At 44.9% G+C, this 4,721-nt stretch overlaps 1 non-coding gene across 1 annotated transcript; it reads right to left on the bottom strand.

The window, feature by feature from the left end:
- Positions 1-1,747: 1,747 nt before the first annotated feature.
- trnal-caa (transfer RNA leucine (anticodon CAA)) lies at positions 1,748-1,862 on the bottom strand. The gene is made up of 2 exons: positions 1,825-1,862; positions 1,748-1,782 (listed from the first exon to the last, which is right to left on the bottom strand). It is a non-coding gene; the product is annotated as a tRNA-Leu (tRNA).
- Positions 1,863-4,721: the final 2,859 nt, after the last annotated feature.

Here is a 4,721-nt window from a genome sequence, read left to right as displayed (position 1 = left end):
ATGTATGCTGCCTTCTTCCACCTGACTATATTTTCCACTTCACTTGTCACCCATGGTTCCCTCACACTGCCATTCTTTATCTTCCTCACCGGGACAAATTTATCCCTAACATCATGCAAGATATCCTTAAACATCGACCACCTGTCCATAGTACATTTCCCTAGAAAAACATCATTCCAATTCACACCCGCAAGTTCTAGCCTTCTAGCCTCATAATTTGCCCTTCCCCAATTAAAAAGTTTCCTGTCCTCTCTGATTCTCTCCTTTTCCATGATAATGCTGAAGGTCAGGGAGCGGTGATTACTGTCCCACAGATGCTCACCCACTGACAGAACTGTGACCTGACCCGGTTGATAACCTAATACTAGATCTAGTATGGCATTCCCCCTAGTCGGCCTGTCAACATACTGTGACAGGAATCCATCCTGCACACACTTCACAAACTCCGCCCCATCTAGACCCTTGGAAATATTCAAGTGCCAATCAATATTAAGGAAGTTAAAGTCACCATGATAACAACCCTGTTATTTTGCACCTTTCCAAAATCTGCCTCCCAATTTGCTCCTCGGCATCTCTGCAGCTACCAGGGGGCCTATTAAATACCCCCAGTGGAGTAACTGCTTCCTTCCAGTTCCTGACTTCCTCCCATACTGACTCAAAAGAGGATTTTGCTACCAGTAATGCCCGACCAGTAATGCCACCCCTCCTCCTCTTTTTACCCCCTCTCTATCCTTTTTAAATCACTGAATTTCCAGGAATATTGAGAATCCATTCCTGCCCTTGTGCCAACCTCGTCTCCGTAATGGCCGTTACATCATAATTCCATGTATGTATCCATCGTTTTAAAGAGGAGATCGTTTTAAAGAAGATGTGACAACACCCTTTCCTTTAATGTCGGCAAGACCAATTAACTGATTGCTGACTTCAGCAGAGGGAAATCTGAGGTCCATGAGCCAGTTCTGTTTCGAGGATCAGAGGCGGGTCGCGTCTGTAGCTTTACATTGTTGCTATTACTATTTCCTCTATTTTCTTAGGAGACTGCGGAGATTCAGCATGGCATCAAAAAATTATTGGACTTTTACAGATCTGTCGTAGAAATACATTATCTGTCTGCATCAAGACTTGGTACAGAAATAGCAATCTTTTTGAAGGAAAATCTTTAAAAAATTTACTGAATTCGGCCCATTCCATCACGGGAAAACTCTCACAAACATTAAGCACGTCCACATAAAACGCTGTCATAGGAAAACAGCATCCACCGTCAGAGGTCGTCACCATCCTGCCATGCTCTTTTTGCGCTGCTGCCATCGGGTAGACGGTCAAGAGCCTCAGGACTCTCACCACCACGTTCAAGAACAGTTACTACCCATCAACAAACAGACTATTGATCAAAAGGGGATAATGTACACTCACGTGGCCATCCATTGAATATTCTGACAACCAATCATTGCACTTTAGAAACTAATCTATATTGATTAGTTGAGTACGCCAGGAGGATCGCAGCAGACCAGGCAGCATCTCTGGAAAAGCGTAAAGAGTCGGCGTTTCGGGCCGAGATCCTTCATCCTGAAATTGTTTCTGAATAAATAACATACCCAAAATTTGGTGTACGATGATCTGTTGCAATGTGATGAACAGTCTCAAAAACATAATTTTATCGTCCAATAGTTTTTCTAATCCACCTCAACAATCCAGGTTTTGTTTACAGAAATAACGTCGCCTCGATTGAATGCTTAAAGACAAATTTTGTCAGGAGTGGAATTCGAACCCACGACCCCAGATGGAGACCAGAACCGTCCCGTTTGTCGGAAGGACTTTCAATTCCTTGAGTCTGGCGCCTTAGACCACTCGGCTATCCTGACAACTTTGGAGTTGTGTTTGAGAAGGGAATGAATGCCTGGTTTGTTAGCAAAGTTATATGCACGCAAACACGAATACCGTCCGGCCAATCGGAAATGAAGCGAGAGTGTTACAGTTTGCTCAGGTTAGGCAAATTCTGTGGAAAGTAAAGCTGTAAAATATTACAATTCGAAGACTCGTGAGACGCGTCTCGGCAGGAATTTGGGAAGGACTTTTGTTCAGATGGATGAGAGCGCTTGGAAGACTCATTGTTTAAACATTTAGGGAAGCGGAGAAATAAACCTTTATAGACTGGACTGAATCTGAAAACATTGGGTGGGAGGGTCAATTATACCGGGCAACCCTGCTTTACAGATGGATGTTAGTAAATAGACTATGAGGCCCAATAATCTGATGATTGTGGAAGAAAGCGAAGATGTGACAAGGTTCACAAGAACATAAGACATTTTTCAGAGAGATCTGCTTCATCATTCCATCATGGATGAGTTATTACAGTCAGAATGTTGTTCAAGGTTGGGGGACTTCCGGGTTGAGCATGGAGTGAGTAGGTACGTGTAAGTGTGGCTCCCGATTTTTATTCAAAAACTACCTGTTTGTCTTTGTCGCATGCTCGAGATAACTGAGCATTGTGAACAACCCGGGATGTTGCTGGACACGGACATGGCAAACAAAATGCACCTTCGAGGTAAAACAGGAAAAAGATAGCGAAGCCCCGAGCAAGGAATCTGATGTTACACGCTATTGGACCTGCGCTACCCGATGACCTGGAGAGGGTTCCCTTAGTTATCTTTAACCTATATATATTTAAAGTAGAATAAGTGTTGGTATAAATTCCAAGGAGGAAAGCCGCCCTAGATTAGTTACAGTTTTGGTTGTATGGGGAAAGCTTTGGAAGTTTTTTGTTTTTTAATGCCTGCGACCATCCTCAGTTGGGGAGGTAGATCTAGGTTTCGGGGGTTAATTGTTTTTTCGTGTTTGTGTAAAGGGGTGGGGGAGTTTTTTGGGGGGATTACCATGGCAGCTGGTTCGTTTGTGTGTTACGGATTGGCCAGACTTTATTTTCATTGTGCGTTATTGTGTGCAGTTGTGCCCTCGCATTGTTTTGGATTGTGGGCCCTATGTGTGTTTTGATATAGTTAACATGAGTGCTGCAGATGGAGGCCACGCTGTGAGGTTTATTTCTTGGAATGTAAAGGGACTCAAAGATGATCAAACAGGTTTTATTAAAAATCGCCATTCTTTTTTTTAAATATCCGTCGACTGGCTGATGTGGTTTATTCACCCACTGATTCTCCGAGTCCGGAGGTCGTTATCTCCTTGGATGCGGATAAGTTGTTTAATAGAGTGGAGAGGGTATACTTGTTTAATATTTTGGAGAAATTTGGATTCGGCAGAATATTTGTCGCCTGGGTTAAGCTATTATATCACTCGCCTTTAGCGTGTGTACGGACGAATTATTTTCCATCTGACTATTTCCCATTAATACGTGGCACTCGCCAAGGCTGCTCATTGTCCCCTCTTCCTTTTGCAATTGCAATTGAGCCTCTTTCTATTACACTCAAATCAACTACATTATGTCAAGGTGGTAGGAGAGTGGACATGGAACACCGTGTATCCCTGTATGCTGATGACCTCTTACTTTATGTTAGCGACCCAGTAGGTAGCAGTTCTGCTATTGTGTCATTATTAGGTCAACTTGGAGCCTTCTCTGGCCATAACCTGAACCTTCAAAAAAGAAAATGATTTTCTATTAATAACTTGGCTCTACAGATCCGACAGGAATATTTGCCTTTTCCTTTATCTCAAGATGGTTTTGTATATCTAGGAATACACATTACTCGCTCTTTTACATTTCTATTTGAAGCTAACTACGGGCCTCAGGTTAGCCAAATGAAGGCTGATTTTGAGACATGGCGCAGTTTACCACTTACTATATCTGGGAGAATTCAATCAGTAAAAATGTCTATACTTGCCAGATTTCTTTACTTGTTCCAGAGCTTGCCAGTTCTCTTATCTAAGTTATTTTTCAAATCAGTCGACCAAGCTTTAACCTCCTTTATTTGGGAAAATAAGGTCCCAAAGGTTAATAAGCACGTTCTCCAAAGAAGTTGAGGCGTAGATGGCATGGGCCTAACTAGCTTTATCCATTATTACTGGGCATCGAACATTCAAAAGTTGTCGCGGTGTGCTGCACACAGCGCTGAAATAACGACACGCAGTCGGTGAGTTGCAGATGCAAAATAGATTTATTCAAACTTCGCGGCCTCGCTTTAAAGCCTTTCTGTTCCCGCCCTCCCCTGGCGGGAATGCTGTACGGGGCGCATATACTCAGTCCCGTCCCACGCGCGGACTTTTCCCCTTGCTGGTGAAGAAAGCGTGGCGCCCTTTTTGGGACCGGCCTCAATGCCGGCGCGCGCCACTTTGTAAGCCAGTTCGAGCGCGCTGGGAACTGGGTCGCCACATAACCCCCCCAAAACCGGTGATACACCCCCCCCCCCAATGTCCTCAGTCTGTATCGTTCCCTGTGTGGGAGGTCTGCCACTGCGCCGCGGTGCCTGAAACTCGACCAGCTGCGCCAAGTCCAACTGGGTCGGTTTTAGTCAGTCCACTGTGAAAACCTCCTCTTTCCCAACAGTGTCCAGCACGAATGTGGACCCATTGCTTCTGATCACCGTAACGGCCCATCGTAGGGCTGCCGTGAACTGCGGTGCCATCACCGATGGGAAATCCGCCAGGACTGGTGAAGTCGTTGTCGGACAGCGTGATGGAGTCTAGGTGTGGGGCCGGCAACTGGGCTTTACCCAGGGAGAACGTTTGAAAGTCTCTTCCCTTGCATGTCGACCAGTAGGCTGTGAGCTCTC

The sequence above is a fragment of the Hemitrygon akajei genome, unplaced genomic scaffold, assembly GCF_048418815.1.
Source record: "Hemitrygon akajei unplaced genomic scaffold, sHemAka1.3 Scf000059, whole genome shotgun sequence".
Taxonomy (NCBI): Eukaryota; Metazoa; Chordata; class Chondrichthyes; order Myliobatiformes; family Dasyatidae; genus Hemitrygon; species Hemitrygon akajei.
This window is presented reverse-complemented; position numbering and strand designations above follow the sequence as displayed.